General features: G+C 38.2%; 1 long non-coding RNA gene across 1 annotated transcript in view; it reads left to right on the top strand.

Annotated features, from left to right (window-relative positions):
• The window catches only part of LOC134754503 (uncharacterized), a 300,790-nt gene that overhangs the window by 126,449 nt on the left and 151,851 nt on the right, over positions 1–22,490 (top strand). The window lies entirely within an intron of this gene.

Raw genomic sequence — 22,490 nt, 5'->3', positions numbered from 1 at the left:
GTTTGTTAGCTCGAGACGAAATAAAAAAACCAGACAAGTGCGAGTCGGTCTCCGAGGTTTCCGTACTTTTTAGTGTTTGTTGTTATAGCGGCAACAGAAATATATCATCTGTGAAATTTTCAACTGTCTAGCTATCACGGTTGATGAGATACCTGGTGACAGAGGAGTCTTAGTAATAGGGTCCCGTTTTACCCTTTGGGTACGGAAACCTAAAAACGCGCGCTGTTGCGAGCTTGCCAATATGTAGTTCATAAGTTTCTAAAAATCGACGTTCTCATAACTCTCCTCTGTCACAACTCACCTCGGTCTCCCCTACTTCTATGGGAAATGCACGCCGACGTTCACGTTGCAATTGGCGTACAGTCGGCGTGCAGTTCTCATAGTCGGATTGCAGTCCGTCCGTATCGGCCAAGGGCCTGACACTCTTTGATAGAGAAAGATAGTCTTATTGCGATTCCTATAAGAGGAAAGAGAAAATAGTGCCATGCTTTGTCTTTATCACCGACCGAGCATTTTTTCATGATCGGGTTATGGCATCATGTGGGCATCATAGCAAGGAGGCTATGGCGAAATGCCGAAATTTATAAGATTGAAAGAGAAAAGATATTGGACATGCAAACCGGATAGATTGCGTAGTATACATTTTATACAAGGGCCTGACACTCTTTGATAGAGAAAGATAGTCTTATTGCGATTCCTATAAGAGGAAAGAGAAAATAGTGCCATGCTTTGTCTTTATCACCGACCGGGCATTTTTTCATGGTCGGTTTATGGCACCATAGCAAGGAGGCGATGGCGAAATACCGAAGTTTATAAGAATGAAAGAGAAAAAGGATTATGCTGCCATACATGAAAATGTCAATACATGAATATGTCATTCTCTTACCCCTGGTCGCTCAGTTTCATTTCTATAACTACTTGTATATAGCCTATGTCTATGGTATCGGCCCTAAGTGGGTCATTATAATTTTTGTTAGCACTTACTCTTTATGACATAAAGTCTGTAAACTACATTGTTTTCTTTATTATCTCATGTTATTATTATTTTATACTGTTGTTGTTGTCCTATGGCACCCCAGAGGTGCTAAGGGCCTTCACAAGCTCGCGCCACTCCTTCCTATCTTCAGCGACCCTTCTGGCCTCGCTCCAGCTCAACCCGACCGCTCGTAGCTCACTCATGACGGACCGCTGCCAAGAGTGTACAGGGCGCCCGGAGCCACGGCTTCCGTCCGGCGGTTTCCAACCGAAAGCGACGGTTGCGTTATTCGTTTCCCCTCTTCGAATAGTATGTCCTATCCATCTCCATTTCCGTGTCGCGATTTCTTCGCCAATGGGTGTTTGCCGGCATATACTCCATAGGTCTTCATTTCGAATAGTTTTTGGCCAGAAAACGAAAATTTTATACTGGTAACCAAAAACTTACATTAGGCAACTTCATAAGATCAAAAATGGGTCTATATTGTGTCGCATAATAATCGATTGTCCTAATGTAATGTTACGTATAAAACTCATTTCATTTCGCATAATTGTTATTGTGCAGAAACTATTCACATTTCTGAAAAATTATAAAACAAACCTAACCTAACCTACCCTATTCTACACAACAAAACATTTTCGAAAATACTTTCTGTTTCAGCTGGAGAAAAAATATTCGGAAAGAATTTTAAGGATGACTCACGTTAGACCGGGCCGTGACCGGGCCGGAGCTTCCGGCGCTTACTTTTCTATGACATGACAGGTGATCACGTGATGCTTTCCATAGAAAACGAAGCTCCGGAAGCTCCGGCCCGGACACGGCCCGGTCTAACGCGAGTCACCCTTTATGCGTAACATTACATTAGGACAATCAATTATTATGCGACGAGATAGGCACCCCTCCGGGAAGCTCGGTTCTCCATACAAACGTAGTTCCGCTCTCATTTTAAAACGAATAGCTAGATTGCTTTGCAACTTTGTACTTACAATAGGATAAGGTATATCTATATCTGTAATTAGTTTACGTAGCTTCAGATACCATAGTTAAAAAAATACAGCGTGTTTAAGTTTTTCATGCAAAACTTTTTTTTGCTCTGTTTCGTTTGTTATATAAACTGTGTTTTATAATCCTAGATATACCTCATGTCATATTATGTGCAAAGTTTCATTACAATCCAACACGTAGTTTTAAAATGAGAGCGGAACTACGTTTGTATGGGAAGGTGCAATTCGGCCGAGCTTGCCGGGGACTTTAACGCATTCCACTGCTTGGTACAGGTTTCCTTTTAACAAAACGGTTACTTGGGATTCCAAAACCCAACCAACCCAACCCAATTCAACGCTCGTTTGAATTTCTACGCAGAATTGTATCATGCAGGTGATGCAGGTTCCTCACGATGTTTTTTTACACAACAAATGTTTGTTAAACGATGTTTTTTAATAACAAATCGACCAAATCGTACCTTGTATCGTTTTGTTAGGCAGGCGTCCGGTTTTTTATCCCATAGCTCAGTACTTAGTCCATCGCTTTCACCCAATATTAACCTACTTCATTTTAGATTTCATCAACTCCCAATAGTCCTTACACCCTGACGGGTGCTGCCTCTGAGTGCGTCCCATGACACGGGCAAGGGCAGCCATCCGGGGGTACACCCTTACATTTCATTAAAGTGTCAAGAGGGCATCTACGTGTTGGCTTCGCCTCCGCGCACGCCTCCCAAAGGTCCGGAACACCATTGTTCCCTGATGGGAAAGACATACAGTATAATAATATGTGACGGTTTCAACCTAAAGGTATCACATTGTCGCTTGTCGATAAGGTTGAATTCGAATTGAAGCTATATGGAAATAGCGCCTTATTAACAACCGACAATAGGTAAGTACCCTTTTGGTTGAAAATGGCACATATAAATACGTAAGTTCCGATCAGCATGGTTTCGATGTATGTAAGGGTATTTATTATCATGAATATTTTCAACGTTTAGCAACTGAGTTATATATGATTTTTTCCTTTCTTAGGGTTCCGTACCCAAAGGGTAAAAACGGGACCCTATTACTACGACCACTGTCCGTCTCCCCTCTGTCTGTCCGTCTGTCTATCACCAGGCTTTATCTCATGAACCGTATCACAGTTGAAATTTTCACAGATGATGTATTTCTGTTGCCGCTATAACAACAAATACTAAAAACAGAATAAAATAAATATTGAAGTGGGGCACGGAACCTTTCGTGCGCGAGTCTTATTCGCACTTGGCCGGTTTATTATTTAAACCGGTCATGTTTTTGTCTCAAGAACACATTACATATTACATTCTTCAGATTGCAATAAAATTCAACTGGGCTCCTATAAACAGAATTTGCGACCACCACGAGTTACTCTCTAAAGGATGACTCGCTAGACCGGGCCGGGGCCGGGCCGGAGCTTCCGACGCTTCGTTTACTGTGGGAAGCACCACGTGATCACCGATCAGCCGTCATAGAAAATAACATGTCGGACGCCTCGGCCCGGGCACGGCCCGGGCTAGCGCGTGATTCTCCCTTGCCTCATTCAAGGCTGCTGTCACAAAATTGTACAAAAAAATCGATAAGTAGTAAAAGATCATTATGATTATTATGATTAACTGTAAATTTATATAGATTTTGTAGTTTAAGTAGTTAAGTGTTTGCATTTTGCTACGGAAGATTTGGCGAACGGGCGGGTTTATCTCAATATCTCTGAAAGTACACTCACTTATGGTCGGGGAGCCCACGAGGGGATTTTTGTAGTTACTCGAGCGTGTCAGATTAAGAAATTAAGATATGAGTTTACCCGTCAGGCCTTCACGAAAATATCTTCTTCTACGAAATATTATTATTATGACAAACTTTGAAGTAGTTAGTCATCGTTGATTTAACCTTTTGGACGCCAATGATGGATATATCGGCACCGCAGGTCCAACGCCAAAGACGGATTAATCGGTCAAAGACCACATAGCAACATAGACCTACGTGCATGTGCAAAAAGTTCAATTTCAGTTTTGACACTTCGGTGACGTGGCGTCCGAGTGACAGCTTTTGTGTTTGACACGGCGTCGAAAAGGTTAACCATCATTTCATCTTGAATTGATTAACCTTTTCGACGCCGTGTCAAACACAAAAGCTGTCATCCAGACGCCACGTCACTGAAGTATCAAAACTGAAATTGAACTTTATGCATATGCATGTAGGTCTATGTTGCTCTGTGGTCTATGACCGATTAATTGGACCAATTAGGTATTTATTTATGTATTTTAGACTTTAACATTAAATTAATTATAGATTGTATGTTATAGAATAAGGTACTTAAATTCTTCTTTCAATTGAAAATATAAAATTATATTTAAATTATCCTGTATAATTCGAATTAAAATAGAATAAAATAAATTTAGACTCAAAAATAATGATGTAATATTGATAATAAAATGCTGTTCCCATTAGCTGTAAGTATTGTATTGACATGTAAAATATTTACTTATATTTTTATTAATTAAATAAAAGATTGATTGATTGAACAATCTGAATCGGTTCAACGTTTAAGCATGATGAGGTAACCGACAGGGTTATACTTGTTGTACATTTATTTATATTCTCAGCGAGTTTGTCTCCTATGAATGATCGTATCGTATCGTATGATTTATTTTACGGCATATTATTTTTATGTCAATAATTTAGCAATATTAGTAAACAAGTTATTTACTAACTAATATTTTGTTACAATATTGAACACCAAACAATAATTGTGGTATTTTCTATAAAAAGGGACCTTATTGTCGATGGCGCTTACGCCATTATTAACGATGCTCCGATATAAATATAATGCCGCGCGACGCTGTGCGGCGTAAGCGCCATCGACAATAAGGTCCCTTTTCATAGAAAATGCCCCAATTAAATGTATAAAAAACACTTTTAACCCCCAATGCATAAAAAATCGGCCAAGTGAGAGTCGGACTCGCGCACGAAGGGTTCCGTACCATTACGCAAAAAACGTGCGAAACTCCTCGCTTCGGGCAAACCCGGCTCCGTTCGGCTCAGCATTGCTCCGAGCAATTATTAGGGTTGGCAAAACTTGACGTCCCTTTTCGTGCACGACCACAGATAATTTTGACAACCCTAAATAGCCGAGAGGGATACTGCCATATATTAGAAAGGGATAGCATGATTCGACCCTGAACCGCTGTCAAACTTCGGTTTTGTAGGAAGTTTCCTTTCTGTACGGTAGTACTATTATTTATTCTGCGCTTTAGGCCTGGGGTGTACGCTGTTTCGGTTTTGAGCCGTACCGGTTCATGCTCTGACATAACACTTACTGATGTAAGTGATATTTTTAATTGCATACATTTGTTCTTGTTGAGACAGCTCGAAGCTTGACATTTTCATTAATTTAATAAGTAATGTTAACTGGTTATGTTTAACAACAGATATTTTGAGCAACTACGGATCGCGATTGAGGTCTTCAGGGTTCTGTTTTCCAACCCTGGGCTAGAAGGGTTTATTTTCAGCCCCCACACCAATGTCTGTCTGTGTGTCTATCCGTGGCATCGTAACTCTCAAACGGAAAGACCGATATCGATGCAGTTTTTCTTAAGGCGGTTCCCTGAGCCAGAAGGCGAAAAATCTCCTTATATGATCATGTTTTTCTAAGAGGCGTGGATATTCGTAGACGTGGAAAAAATTTATGTAGTTTTTGACTATATTATCTTTAATAACGTAGCTTCCGATACACGAATTATGACACTTCGCTCGATACAATTAATTCCCAAAGTAACCTCTAACTTGGACTTTTAATCAAACTTTACTCGGTTATTTGTTAAGTGATACAATAAACAAAAAAAGTAGAAATAGCAATCTTAACTTAAATAGTAATTTCATAGCTTTCGAATTTCGATATTGTAAGGTAACGTTTTTAAAATAAATAAAAATCGACAAAATTCGATCAAAATTGACACTTGGCGCGCATGATCTTTCCCGTTCTTTCATGCGAAATGTGACAGTGACAGCGGCAAACCGAGAGAACGGCCTTAAACTTGAAAGCGAGCTTCCTTGCGGCGAGTTGCCTCTCAGTCCTGAGACTCTTAAAGTTTATACATTACCAGTCCTTATTTTATACACGTCTCGCCCGAAGGCACTAATTAACGGGCTTTACGCCGAATCAAAGATAGATATAACTCCGTAATAGATGGATACAGTCTAAGGAAAAAACGTGCCTCGAAAATCAAGAAAATTTGATTCTCGTTCAGAGGGCGCTACTAGTTTTGGCCTACAGTCGTATAGATGGCGTTGACGGTTTCGTTTGTTATTTAACAATTTTAACGCATATCAGTGAAAGAACATGGGTCAAAATCATAAAAATAATTAATGCAAATAAAAAAAATCATTTATCTATATTTAAATACATTCTATTGTATTTTTATAAATCTTCATTTTTAGTTTTAAAGTGTGTCGACAGATGGCAGTGAATTTACTGGGGTTACAAAATTTACTATGACAGTAACGCTCTAGTATCAGTTACTCTATGGCCGAATTCACAAGTGTCTATTGCCTCGCAGTCCTGAGATCCATGGAAATGAAGATCCCATTAGCCAATTAGTAGCCAGCTGAGTGGCCAATATAGCAGTCGGATGCCCTCTATCATCGTTAATTAAAGTTATGGACATTTAATTACATAAAGGGATACCTTTGCATGGCCTAGGCTTGTTAGGGAAACAAATATAGTCACATATATGTCCTCTGGCATCATTAACTAAAGAATTGGATGCTTGATTGTATAGGTATATGCAACATTCCAGCATTAGCCAGTTTCCTGAGAGATCAACAAATGACGATTGACAAAAAATGACGGCCCGCTGAGTCACAAAATCTTACAGAGAGGTCATGAGATTATTCAAATGTGGCAGTAAAACTATTTAAAAATATCTTGAAGATATGGGCATCGACAAACATTCAAAAAAAGTTAAGGTCACCGTCTCCGAAAATAAAAATAAACAACTTTGAAAAAGTGGGTACGTCATACTGACAAAAATGTGCAAAAATAGCTGTTTTTGCGTAATGGGATTTATGGGGGACTAATTGTTAACCTAACCTAACCTAACCTAACTATTATTTTCAGTACATCAATGATCTAACGGACGAGAATGTGAAATATGTCGAGCATACGAAGTTTCCTAAAAATTCCTAAGGAAGATAAAACTGGCTGAACCCACTACTGTGACATTTGGGGTCAGTTGCAACAGCATTAGGTAATGTTTCCACCGCAGGTCTATGACACTTACTTAGAGATAATTGAAGTGTTAGTGTTGAAGTCATAACGTATATCATTATGTGTACGAAAGACGCAGACTAAAAAAACCCGGATAAGTGCGAGTCGGACTCGCCCACCGAGGTTTCCGTACTTTTTAGTATTTGTTGTTATAACGGTAACAGAAATAAGTAAATACACTTTATTGCACCACAAAAAGAAAAATTCAATAACAGATTTACAATGTAAATAAAGGTAGCAACAGGCGGTCTTATCGCCGTAAGGTATCTTCCAGACAACCTTAGGGTAGCAGGATATAAAGAACAAAAAACTAAAAAACAGGTAGTGCAAGAATAAATTACAGGAATAAGAGTATTACACACACAATAAGTACATCATCTGTGAAAATTTCAACTGTCTATTCACGGTTCATGAGTTACAGCCTGGTGACAGACAGATGGACAGACAGGCGGACAGACGGTGGGCGATTATCAGGGATCGGAAATTCAGATGCTTTTATACAATTAGCAAATTCCCGAAATAGGCTCAGCAAATATGGAGTCGGCTTCTTAAAAATATTATTTTAAATATTTAAGTTCCGGCATTCCGGGATTGTATAAAACATCAGGAAATAGTGATCTGTCAAAATATTTAGGTTATGACTATTTTCAGCAATTTTGTTAACATATTACCGACGCGTTGGTAGTTTTAACTACAAACCGGGTGTAACAAAAAAAAATTGCGATTATGGAATATTAGGAGAAACTATTTTCAAACGTTAAAACATTTTTTTTTGTATGGGGCAGGTACGTCTTCCCATTTCAATGTAATTTTTTTTAAAGTAATTTCTGTTTCTTTTATTATTTTCTTATCAAAAAAATTTTCTGGACTAATCCAGTCCAAGTCACGTGGAATAACAAAGTCCATAAAACCACAACACAAGTTGTTGTTCGATATAAGTAATAACAAAATCCAAGTCATAGATACGCGAAAACAGAGCAAAATTGACACCCGAATGCATGTAAAGTACAGCAACGAATGAATCATGAACTTCCTTCCTGAAGTTCATGATTCGTTGCGTTTTTAAGGGTTACCCCAACCGTTAAAAACTACCTGAATTCTTATGTAGTACCCTACCCTCGGAGATAGACGTCACTTTCAAGAAATTGTTGTATTGCCGTCCATTTCTAATTGCTAAACATTAGACAATGACGGAAATGTAAATAGGTATAGCACGCGTGTCGCTGTAGGTTGAATACATGTTCAATTTTGTATGACTATGTATATTTGTTTTTAATTTAGTGATTTAACAAAAATACTAACGTTAATACCATCATTTTTCATAACAATAATATGTAACTTAACAAAAGTTTCATGTTAAAGAATAGTGTAGGTACTGTTAGTTAAACAAACCACATATTTATTTTGTAAAAAGACAACTAAAATATATTATTTAAATACTTTAAACCGTATGTGTATATGTATCCTAATTTCCGGTATTCCGGGAAATCACGGGAAATATATTAGCAAAATTAAATTGAGTCCGCCTCCATACTGCTCAACAACAACGCGTTGTAGGTACTGAGGCCGAGGTTTAGGTTTAAAAGCATCCGAATTTCCGATCTCTGGCTATTATATCTGGGATTATACTGTTCCATTAGCAAATAATTTGCGCAATCAAATATTATTTCTGAACTTAATATTTCCAATGACACTTGACATGACTCATAACAAATATTATACTTACAATTTTTTAGGGTTCCGTACCCAAAGGGTAAAAACGGGACCCTATTACTAAGACTTCTTTGTCCGTCTGTCTGGTGACAGGCTGGCTGTATCTCATGAACCGTGAAAGCTAGAGAGTTGAAGTTTAACAGATGATATATTTATGTTCCCGCTATAACATACTATACTATTGTTATTACTGCCACATTTATTTTCCCAATTTGGAAGTTTCTGGGGTAAAATAAATCGCAGGTTTATTAGAAACATTTGAATCTCACGGAAAGTAGAATCGATTGAAATCTTTAAAAAAAAACATGGGTTTAGCTAATTCTGAAGGTTCTAAGTAACCATCACTTTCCCATCTTTTCCAAAACATATCACGTAGTAAATTGGGCCAAGTTCGCTAGAAGCGATGCCTTGAATACACTACATACTCATTTTTAGGCCGGGTTTCGTAAGTGTTACGATTTGAATAAGAATGTGTGGCCGCTAGCCCTAGGCGAATAGATGACAATATGATATTTTATAATAATTTTTGGTGCCGTAAGCTTTGCTAAAGGCTTGAGTATTTGGACCGCTCATCTGGGGCTTGGAGATAATGACAATCGTTTTCAGAAAACGAAAGGACGCGCTATTAATTTCCATGCATTATTTACGTTCGGTAACGTAACCGTACCGTCTATCCGGTTTATCTTACGCAGCGTACTACGTAGGTGAACAACGCGAACGCGAGCGCCATGCGGCGCGGGGTGAATCATACCTTTGATACCTACAGTCCCTACAGAAGTGTCCTACGTGGGCGATCTCGTTGCGAACGCGAACGCCGTAGGTCCGCCGCGCGCTTCGCGTTCGCGAGTTGTTCGCTTACGAAGCGTACTACGTTTCGCCTTCGCGCCTTGTTTCCCGTTTTTTGTCAGTTTTTCGGTCCGCGTCAAACTTGCAAGACTCCACATTACACACTATTTTGGCTCTTCTGTGGCAAGATAAATACTAGTTATATTATGATAATATCATAATTATTTACGATTTTACAACAAAACAAAATGGAAAAACAGCTAAATCACGTGTGATGCTATAGATAACTAACAGTTAAACTCGATCAGCTGATGCTTTTCCGTCATCTTGCCGCAAACCAAACTGCGAAATCGCCGTGAAGTGGTGCGAACATAGACGACATAGTATATACAAGTATAGGTAGTTATAGATGCGTCACCGAGCGACCGGGGGTAAGAGAAAGAATATTCATATAAAATTTGGGCAGCATATGATTTTTTCTCTTTCACTCTTATAAATTTCGGTATTTCGCCATCGCCTCCTAACCCGGTCAGTGATAAGGACAAAGCATGGCCCTATTTTCTCTTTTCTCTTATAGGAATCGCAATAAGACTATTTTTCTCTATCAAAGAGTGTCAGGCCCTTGGGTGCGAATGTGGAGTCGACGTCAACGTCGCGATATGTTCGCTCCACGAAGTCGCGCCGCGATTCACGCACATAGTCTGGAGGGAGCTTATGGGCGTCCGAAAGCTGGCGTGGTGAGCGGGTTAACGAAAAATAATATGAGCAACGCCATCTAGCGCGGACGCGTGCGACGGATTTTACCTACAATAATGGCACCCGCGTGCGTGCGCCCGCTCTTTGCACCCGCTCTAGTGCCCTTGGTCTTTCTGAGCAGCCTCGTTTTAAGTACATTTTGTTTAAACAATACTATTAGTATGCTACTTGTCTTTTTACAGAGCGATGTTTGTCAACGATTGTTGGCAATAGATGTCAATGACACGGACGGCAAATAAGTCTCAAGGCCATATGTGTGATTTAGGATCTTTGTTCTACCAGATTTAATTTGTATTTTATTGGGGTCAGCATACATGTAATACCTACTGTTAATATTTTATTTCCGAAATTTGTATTTGTATTTTGTATTGCTTGCTGCCTGTAAGTAACGCGAATAAATTATGCTAATTTATGTATCTTTGATGTAGTTTAAAATAAAATATTATGGTTCCAAAAATAGCGGCGATGCCTCATAATACAAGATGTAATAAAATATAAAATAGCATTGGCGAAACTATTGCATAGGTATATTTACATAATACAAAATAATTAAGTTAACTGAGCATTTATATTTAAAGTAGTACTTTTAACTATTTTATTTTTTGTGTTACAAGCAAACACGAGCTTTTTCCATTTTTACTGAGAAAAAAATGTTTCAAGTTTTTTTTGGTCCATTTGGTCACGTTTTCATTTCAATACGACCGTAAAGCCTGACCAGTAATATATGATCATTGTCAAGAGGGCGCTGTTCATTCTCATGTATAGGGTGACAGTTCAGTATAGTATGAAAAAATTAGTTCCAGTGAAATTCCGCAACATGGCGCGTGATTAATTCCTGGTCAGGCTTTAACAAAACTGACAAACAAAACATGAAATTTGGGGTACCAATGGTACCATTTTCCCGTATTATATAGAATCGAAAGAGCTCGTGATTCTGATTGTAAATAATTTCAAAAACCGCCCAAGTGCAAGTCGGACTCGCGCACCGAGGGTTCCGTACTTTTTAGTATTTTTTGTTATAGCGGCAACAGAAATACATCATCTGTGAAAATTTCAACTTTCTAGCTATCACGCTTCGTGAGAGACAGCCTGGTGACAGACAGACGGACAGACGGACATACAACAAACGTGATCTTTTTGCTATTTTTATAGATATATGGTACAGTCGAAGGCAAAACTATCGATACAGAGAAATGGCTCAAAAATATGTGAACACGACTTTATTGTCTAAGGCTAAGGTGTAAGAGCGTACAAATATTTTTGAAACTTTGGGAATGTATATATATATTTATGCCCTTGACTGTACGGAACCCTTCGTGCGCGAGTTCGACTTGCACTTGGCTGGTTTTAATTACCTAATGATTTTTTATGTTATTTCTACTTCAGAATCAAGAGCTCTTTCGATAATAGGAGTAAAAAACCGGACAAGTGCGAGTCGGACTCGCCCACCTAGGGTTCCGTACTTTTTAGTATTTGTTGTTATAGCGGCAAGAAATACATCATCTGAAAATTTCAACCGTCTAGCTATCACGGTTCATGAGATACAGCCTGGTGACAAACAGACGGACAGACAAACAGACGGACAGACGGACAGAGGAGTCTTAGTAATAGGGTCCCGTTTTTACCTTTTAAATAAATAAATATAAAATATTATAGGCACATTCTTACACAGATTGACTACGAGTAAGTCCCACGCGGTAAGCCCAAAGAGGCTTGTGTTATGGGTACTAAGAAAACGATATATATAATATATGAATACTTAAATACATAGAAAACACCCATGACTCAGAACCAATTATCTGTGCTTATCACACAAATAAATGCCCTTACCGGGATTCGAACCCAGGACCATCGGCTTCACAGGCAGGGTCACTACCACCGGTCGCCAAACTTTGACCCTTTGGGTACGGAACCCTAAAAAGTGTCTACATTTCTCCAATTCGCTGGTGCAATTTATTTAAACTGCAAATTCCGATATTCAGTCAATATATTTTGGGCGTGCCATTGCTGCAAATGTCATCGGCATTGCAATTTGTCTATCCAATGCTTTGAAAATTCTAAAAAGTTTCAGTGAAATAATATTTTCCCCTCACTAACTCGGAAAGCCGTCTTTTATCCTTTAAAACAACCGGGGGAAAACGCATTTTATCCACTAGTGGGGAAAGTAATTTGACCTTGGATGGAGCGTGTTTAAGTAGCTTGACAGATAACAAAACGTAAAACGCTCATAATAATGGTTCGTTCGATATTAATTATCATTAAATAAATGGTTTGAGAATTTAATAAAAAATACCTGATTTAGCTTTATTTAATGATTTTAAGTCATAAACCTGAAAATTCCATAATAAACGTTTGTTTTGTAATAATTATGTTAAATATAATTCTGAACGCACAAGTTAAGTCGATGCAATTTCAAAACGCATCATTGACATTTCATACGTCAGAAATGTCAACATTGTCAACAAAAATTTTACTTAAAAACTTCTCACGTAAAAGTACAGAATTTCCGAGTTTTTTGTTATAATATCGTAAAAAAATGAGTGATTCCAGTTGATGAAGATGATCTAACGCCTGTGGATGTTGCACTTTCCTCGCTATAGTGAGGGGAAAAGTTTTGTGTTACACACGGGTGCAAATGTATTTTACTTCTCGTGTGTTAAAACACTCGCGGGTAAAATACAACTTTGCACCCTTGTATAACAAATAACTATTTTACTGCTCTTACCGCTCTTTTTGCAATAGAGGATATTACTGCAATGTTTTGCCACCAGAGTGCAGCACTAGCCTTTTTAGTAATCCATAGAGTACATACATACATCTCCCGAATATCTCAAATCTTTCTTCAACTACTATGGTGTTTCTCGTGTCCGTCAACTTCGCTCTACTGGCAACCTTTCTTTGTCCATACCATCTCACCGAACAGGTTTCATGTCCTATTTGTTCTCTATTCAGGCAGCTCGCCTTTGTAATAGTCTCCCTGTTAAAATTAGACAGTGTCCGAATAGATTTGCATTTAAAAAATCCTTACGTGAGTACTTTGCTGGCAGAACGATGAATTCTTAGTGTTTCTGTTTTGAAAGTTTCATCTGATATCTTATGTATTTGTATGTATGTATATAGTATGTATTTATATGAATATTATATATACAGATATATGTATGTATGTCTATGCCTATGCATTATTTAACTATACTATGTTGCACCGCCTACAAATTCTCTGCTTTGCCCGAAGGTTGACTGGTCGAGAATGCCTCATAGCGTTAAGTCCGCCTTTTGTACGATTGTATTTTCTTTTGTGCAATAAAGATTAAATAAATAAAATACTGTACCTTTAACAGGTTTTTGACAAGTTTTCAGATATAATAAAATATGACATTGATGCATCGAGGCGGTTTGTTTACATAGGATCTACCGGGAAACGCGAATCCGAAATTTCGCTTTCTGCCCCTTTATCGCTCGAATGTGCAAGTGAAACTTCGATTTTCTTGTTTCGCGATAGCCCATCAGATTGTGATAGTGGCTCCCCCTACGCAGAGTTTCGCGTAATATTCCCTATTCGTGTGTGTACAAATAAGTCGAGTATTTAAGGGGATCCCATGCCCCATTGACCTTCGATTAGAATCCCTTAGTTTTCTAATGTTTTTTGTAGCTTATCATATTAACAGCAACGGATTTTAACAATATAGTATTCCATATTTACTTCAAAGTTCATTGTTTTCGAAATATTTGGCATCAAAGTTGAACAATTTTAGGCCAAAAAACTGGTTTTCTGGCCATAACTTTTGTGTTAATTAGTTTAAAATTAAAACCTTAGACAAATTTTTAGAGACGTCTAAGACGAACCCAAATATGTAGATTTCGTATAAGTAAGATCTTTCACAGCAATCGAGATACGAAAAAAGTGTTTTTTTAGACAATGTTTAAAACAGTCATAAATAAATAAGTATTCATTTTTTTCACAATCCGGTATACAAAAATGGAGATAAAAGATTGAAGAACCGATAGCCGCTTGTCTTATAATTCAATATGTAGTGCAAAAGTAGGAGATACGATTCAAAACTTGTCAAAAATCGATGAAAACCTCAGGTAGCCCCTTAATAGTATTTTTCAAACAGCATGGATACGGTACCTTAAAACGCAAAATCTCGCAAAATAGTACTGAGATGAAATCTGTCACATGCAATGCATGCACATGGGCACGGTTTTTGAAAAATACCTACTACGTCGTACACTCCAGGCAAAAATTATGGACACTACTTTTTATTTACCTTTAATATCTCATGTTTAAATATCATTGTTATTGTATACCTATTGGTAATCAAAAAAACCGGCCAAGTGCGAGTCGAACTCGCGGACGAAGGGTTCCGTACCATTACGCAAAAAAAAAGTCTTAAAGATCCAAACCGAAACGAAGTTGAGTTTTGTAAAGACAGGCCCGAGAATTTTAAGACCTTATTATGTACTCACAACATTTTTTCTAAGACAGCGGCCAACACCTAAAATTAGAAATAAAATCATAGTATATATTGGTTTGTAGATTTTTGCCTAAAAGTCAGAATATTAGATACCTAAGACAAAAAATATAAATTAGGATAGTTACATAATTGCTTTACAGAGTGTTGAACTGGCAATTACCGTAACCAAAATGTTGAGCAATTATTGTAACCGGAATTTGAGTTAAGTATTTACTTATTCACATCACCACTTCGGAAAGGGGCTTTTTGTTCCCTTCTAGGAGGGATCAAAGTAGCACTTTTCTTCCCTGCTAGGAGGGATCAAAGTGGTACTTTTCTGTTCTAGGACACAATTGTTTTCTTTTTTGCATACATACAATTTGTTAGCTTAAATAATGTTTTGAAACATGATAATTTGCTCATAGGTGATGTGAAATGCAGTAATTGTCACATGGTAGCAAAACTATTTCTACCTTGGGCGCTAACACTTAAATCCCTCACTACGCTCAGGATTATATTTTAGAATCCCTCGCTACGCTCGACATTCTATTGTAGAATTCTTCGCTTCGTTCAGGATTCAATATACGCCCTAGCCGTTAATATGTCATTTTGCTCCCTTGTGACACAATGTACCTACTATTAAAATGTTCCATTATCATTCTTACTATTTTGTTTTCTAATTGCCAGGTTGTTTCCATACTTTGTGTACGTGGTAAGTAATAGTGCCTAATAGTCTAAGAGCTACGGAAATAGGTTTGCAATTTATAGAGCAACGAAATCCCTCTACTCTAGTTAGTATGCCATACTATCATTATTACCTAATTAATCCGGGCGCCTGGCAGCTGATCAGCGGTGGGTGTGACAGTGGTCACCTGGCATTACTTTTCCCCCAATAAAAACGCCTGGCAATGGTATATTCGAATTAAATACATAATTATCTATTATATCACACCAAACTCGGAGCTCTATAAACCTTCAATACTTGATTAGAACCCCTCAGTTGCCCATACAATCACAGCCACCGCTGAATAGCTGCCAGGCGACCTAATTAATTAATGATGATAGTATGGCACGCTAACTAGAGGGAGTTCGTTGCTCTATAAATTGCAAAACCTATTTCCGCAGCTAGCTCTCCGTCTATAAAGTCGCCTAATCGTAACACACGCTTTGACCGTCACTTTGATGTTGACTAAACTATGTAGTACGTAGGTTTCGGCAATCGGCAGACGTGGGGTGAATGACCTATACTGGAACTACGATAACTCGATTCTCGATAGCACGAAATTCTCGTTAGTACTGGAGAAGGCTTCCAGGAGTGGATTGTGTATTTTGGGTTTTGGCCCAATTCTACTTTTTGGTACGAGCCGGGGTTTGAACACTTTGAACCCACGACCTCTGGATTGAAAGTTGCACGCTCTTACCGCTAGGCCACCAGCGCATCAGACAGTGGATTAAGTATTAATCGGAATTTTTTTTCCCACTAAAATAAAAACGTGGGGGAGCTAAACAAATCCGTTTAATAAAAGAAGCGAAAGTGTAAAAAAAGAATCTCATAATGGGTATTTCAATTTAAACAGCTGTAGAAATTCTCATTATTTTATAAAAAAATCCTTACCAATCAATCTGGCCCAGTTTTTGCGGCTAACTCGTTATTAGGGTTCCTCAGTCATTGCTAAACCTTTTTAAGGCGTCCGCTAGCTGGCGCAGTTGCACGGAGCGGATGAGCGGGTCAAGTAATAAGTTTTTGGCAAATGTTTCATTTTTGATACAAGCTTTTATCGCTGACTGTACTTTTTTCCACAGGCAACTAATACTGATCGAGACAATTCTAAAAACCCCAAACACAATTAAGTTGCGTTGTTTTATCACAGTTCCTATGGCCACCTCCCGTCTTTATCATCAGATCAGCTCGATGGTACCATAATGTTGCATTGTCACAAGACATATATGTATGAAAATTTTCAGCTTCATTGGAAACCGGGAAGTGTGTCAAATTTAACTTGCAAAATTTGACCCTTACAAACATGTTACATTCATATTACATACATACTTACATAGGTACATTGCAAGCTTGTAAAAATAGTATGAGCAACGCCATCTAGTTCAAAAAACAATTTGACCGATAAGTACAATTTTTCTCTGGATCGATGATGTTATGGAAAACATTTTCACACGACTTATTGTAGGTATATTAATAGTTGTGCAACATGGGGCGTAAGTTAAATATTACAAACGAGTATAAAACTCCCGTGAGACTCAAACATATTAGATTATTTTAAACCGCCCCCACCAGACCCCCCATCTTTGTCTTACACTAGTACTAGCACCCTAAAGAAAAGGATGAGTATAGTTTTTTTGTTCTTATTTACTGACAAGATTTGCTTGACCAACTATATATGCCCCTTCGTTTGACTTTCGAAGAGAAGAGAAAAAAAGTGTCCCAAGATTGTTTATTCCATTGCGTTACTATTTTTCATAGACTTTGTAAGACGGTTACGGAATGGAATGAATGAAAAATATATGGAAAATTTTGGATACATTTTTTTCTCATATTAGGATCGAGAGAGCTTGATTCTGAGTAGAAATAACAAAAAATACAAAAAAGTTTAGTGTACATACAAATTTTATTAAAACGGCCACACCCGCTCGCGCTTGACCGATTCCGTAACCTACTTGCCCAGTAAGGAATCCAGACCCATACATTCACAATGGGATACTTAAGTAACAAACCATTATAAACTGACCTTGGGACCCGTAAACAATAATATACAGGGTAGTTCTCATGTCTGAGTGGGCTAGTCGGAAAGTTTTTGGAATGCAGCTAACCGGTTGGAAAAGTAAAAGTGATTATCCTTCTTTTCGGGTAAGTGTCTCAGTTTTATTTCCGAACACAACGTATTTTGTTACGGACACAGATCAGTTGGCTAGATGCATCATACGGGCGTCCTCAAAAAACGTATTACTGAATAATATAGGTGCTTAAGAGGCAACAGGAGTGGTCATTTCTCCATACTCGACTGTTTCCTCCGTGGTTTTTGCAGCTAAATAGAGCAATGATTTTTTCAACACAGATTATTATTATTAATAATTTGAAATTATCTGGGTTATACCTACCTTGTACTATGAAAAATAATGTAGGGTGTAAATGTATGAGAGCTAAGAATAGTATTTTACAAGTATAATAACTATTTGTGGTAACTTCATCACTACACAGTCTAAAACAATCGCTGCTGTCTGTCCCTATGTATGCTTAGATCTTTAAAACTACGCAACGGAATTTGATGTTCTTTTTTCTTAGTTAGTGATTCAAGAGGAAGGTTTATACATCAGGATTGCACCCGTGCGAAGCCGGGGCGGGTCGCTAGTAATATTTATAAACGCTTCTTAGTGCAGAGTCTAAGTACGGCTATCTATAGCAAGTTACGATCAGCGTTCGAAAGAGTGGGATTACACAATTTTATAGTATGTACGTATTATTTATTTGTCATTCAAATATGGAAACTTGAAGGGACAGAGTAGGGCTAGTAGTGTTATTAAAAATTGGCGTTTTGATATTTAGGACTGAATTCAGTATTCAGTTACAACTTTGGGAAGAAATCAAATTATTTTTATCAAATATTTTGATATCCGGCCCTCACTTCTAAAGGGCTTCGTCTTTTTCTTTAGTATATGACATCTATTTTAGGTTTTGATTCAGTTTTTAGAATTCTGTAGCCTAAAGGGGCCCACTGACTATCAGGCCGCCGGACGATATCGGCCTGTCAGTTAGAACAAAAATTTGACAGTTCCGAACAACTGACGGGCCGATATCGTCCGGCGGACTGTTAGTCAGTGGGCCTTTCAAGGGGCCTAAGAGCTTTTTGACATTGTTCGGTCCGATATCGGATGTCGGACACGACCACAAAGAACGCAAAACGTGCTTGTTTGTTTAATTATGGTTTGTTGTTCAAAAGAAAGCGATTATGCAACAAAAAGCCTTGATGCCATAGAGCATTTTTAGGAGCTGTTTTTCTCCAAAACGCATCCAATATACCGGTTAAACCTGGAGTTACCATGGTTACCAGTACAATTTGACACTAGGTTAACGGTTTAGCCGGTTAACCCCGTGTTAGTGGGATGGTGCAAGATGCGCTGGGTGAATCGCCACCCTAATATTAAACCTTAGTACCGTAGAATTTTCTAGTGCTCTAGCTAGTAGCTACCCTCCAATGATTTCTTGAGTGCATCATAGCTTAACGCACACAAGCAAAGTTTGCTTATCTTTGCTATTATTGCGTATTTACCAAAGATGTCACCACCAACCTCTGGACTCGTGTCGTGTGCAGTATGTTTTGAACAAATAGACCCGCAGAATTATCTGGAATGTAGTCTATGTTCAAAGATATACGATCTCTTGTGCTCTAATGCCCACGCTACAACGAAATGACATCTGAGCAAAAGAAATGCTGGAAATGCCAAAAATGTGTTAGTAATAAGGCTAAAACAGTCAAACAAGGTGTTTTCGATGACCTAGATACGTCAAAAATTTCTTTTCGGAAACCTATTCCCAAAACTCTCTTCTCCTGGAACTTCGTCGCGCCAGCCTCATTGTTGCCGGAGCCGTCCTCATCGTTGTCTGGCGTAGTCTCGCATGTGACGCGAAAGAGGCGCCCTCTGACTTACATTTAGAAATGCGTCTGCTCCGTGATGAAATTCGAGCTTCACGCGCCGAATTACAGCAGTTTTGGGCTACGATTTCGATGAAATTATGCTATTGCGAGGTGCAATAAGCGAGTCGACGAGCTCACAGCTCGCATGGACGTGTAACGTGCTGAACTGGAAATAACGTAATCATTATCATAGTTCAGAACTTGAACAAACAATCACCTCTCTTAAAATGGACATTAATGACCGAAATCCTGAGTCACGATGTGAAATATCACAATATGAGGCATCCCGGAGGAAATAAAAAGCGTGCCTTGCGCTTGCCGTATCTAACAAACTGGGTGTGACGTTGGCCCATAAAGATATTGTTTTGTTGCATTACACTTTTTATTTTCATTAAAATCCACATCTTTCTTCTAAAAAGTAGGCAACTAGTTTGTCGAGAGATTGGCATTGTATGAAATATGATATACACGGTGGCACAGAATAAGTAATAGTATTATTAGTAGTAATAGTATTATCATACAGAATGGCCACGCACCGCCCCGAACCGACCCGAATTACCTCGCCCCGCGACAGCAGATTGACGGCAGTTTGCCGGTCGCTCAGTACTATTTTTAAGCAACCTACTCACACTATGACGCATGTCGCGTGTACAGACGTGCCGTTCACACATAGAAACGCAAGTAATTTTTGATGTATAGCGTGTCCGCCCTGTGTCGGTGGCTAAAAACTAAGTGCATTCCTGTTGCCATGGAGGTTTTGGGATTATACTGAGCAACTTTTACTATGGGACCAAACCTGAAATCGCGAAAAAAAATTTGGCTGTTTCATATATTTTGGCTGGTCCATTTTCTATGGGAGGGTAAATTTTTTTCACGATTTCGTGGTTGGCCCCATAGTAAAAGTTGCTTAGTATAATTCCAAAACCTCCCTGGCAACGGGAATGCATTTATTTTTTAGCCACCCTGTATATGATTTTCTGAAACTGGAAAACCCTTGATTTTTTCTTTATTTTTTAATAGTATATTATGGTTAATAGGTGACAAAAAACTAAAAAAATATTAAAATTTAAAATAGTTTTGAGCCTTGCCAAGATAAGGGTTAAGTATTATATTGTCCACAGCAAAGATGCCTTCTCCGAAACGTTTTCGAACATTTAGCGAGGTTGCTTTCTTCGTTTTCAGTAAAGAATTAAGAACTATACATACATACATACATACAGAACTCATGCAGCGAACAGAGCCTGTGTGTCAAGTGGGAAACCCTTAAAGTTTTAAACGGTCTTGGAAAATACAACTGGCGAGAAATGACTCAGAACAGGAACGGTACTCTGATATAATAAATATATGTAATGTTTTGATTTATAAATAAAATAGATTGCATTTAAAGAGGGTCTATATTGTTTCCCATATAGTTTTCAGTCATAATTGTTTGTCCACATTTTCGTTAGTCATAATTTGGTTTTTCTCAAGAGACGCGTAACTTTTCAGGATTGCCAAAACAAACCTAACCTAAAGAAAATCCTGAAAAGTTAACGGTTTCAGAATTATGACTAATGATAATATGACAATCATTACATTATGACTTTCAATAATTATGTCAAACAAAGGGACCACATTTAGGGTCCATGACCAAACCTCGATGGCGTAGGTGAGATGTACTTGACGCCTTTGATAGGAATTTACACTGACTAATACGCTAGCGTGTGCGTAACTTACGCAGCGTCTTAGGTAAGAAAAAAACTCCCGAACGGCGCGGCGCGGCGCGACGGGCCCACGGCGGTCGCGTTCACAACGAGATCGCCCACGTAGGACACTTCTATAGGTATCAAAGGATTGTTGCACCCCGCGCCGCATAGCTTCGCTTCGCGTTCGCGTGTTGTTCGCCTACGTAGTACCACGGAATAAATAATAGTACTAAGAAACTTTGATCCAGCAAGAATCATAAATAATAATTCTAAATAAATTATCCTCGTAAGGCAGGCTCCAAGGAGATATTCGTTTGCAAAAATAGCGCACCGCAGTTTGACTGCTGATCCTGAGACTAGAATTAGTCCAATTTGTGCAAAAGGTGGGATTTTTTCGATAGCCAATGTATGATAATTGTAAGGGGGAAATTCAAAGGGCTGGTGGGGGTAACGGCACCACTTTTCAGCCCGGCAACATCGGGTTTCTAGGAGCCTAGGAACCCCACTATAAGGATCAAAAGTCAAACTGCGGTGCGCTATTTTTACAAACGAGACTTTACTGAGAGCCCGGTCTATTATACCCTTTTTGTTCAGAACAAAGTTGCATTTCTTTTGTTTCGTTGAAAACAAAAGAAATTCAATTCAATCACATTTCCTTGACTATTGATTTCAAATTCAAATGGCATTTGTTGGGTTCCGTACCAAAAAGGTACAAAAGGAACCCTTATGGTGCGACTGTCCGTCCGTCCGTCTGTCTGTCACATTGCTAAATATCTCGAGAACTACTTAAGCTATCGAATTGAAATTTGGTATAGTCACGAAGAACGCTAACCCAAATACATTGAAAGTGTATTTTTTTAATATTTTTTTATTTATTGTGGAAAATGCCCAATATAAAGAGGGGGCAAAGTTTCAAAGTCTAGTTGCTAGGTCGAGTGGGATATCATTTTAGAGAGCTCAAACTGAATATTACAAAATAATATTTTTTTTCGATAGTGAAAAAAAATTGACTTGAAGGAAAATGTTTAAAAAATACCATCCCCCCCCCTCTTATCTACGAAGTTTACCAACCAAAAATTATGTAATTTTTACATAATAATAACATTATCATAAGTATTATAAGAAAAATATAATCACACCTCTATCTCAAATACTTTTTTATTATTATAAAAGAACATTTTGTAATTTAATTTGCAAT

Source organism: Cydia strobilella, chromosome Z (genome assembly GCF_947568885.1).
Source record: "Cydia strobilella chromosome Z, ilCydStro3.1, whole genome shotgun sequence".
Classification (NCBI taxonomy): Eukaryota; Metazoa; Arthropoda; class Insecta; order Lepidoptera; family Tortricidae; genus Cydia; species Cydia strobilella.
The sequence above is the reverse complement of the archived record's forward strand: the minus strand, read 5'-3'. Positions and strand labels throughout refer to the sequence as shown.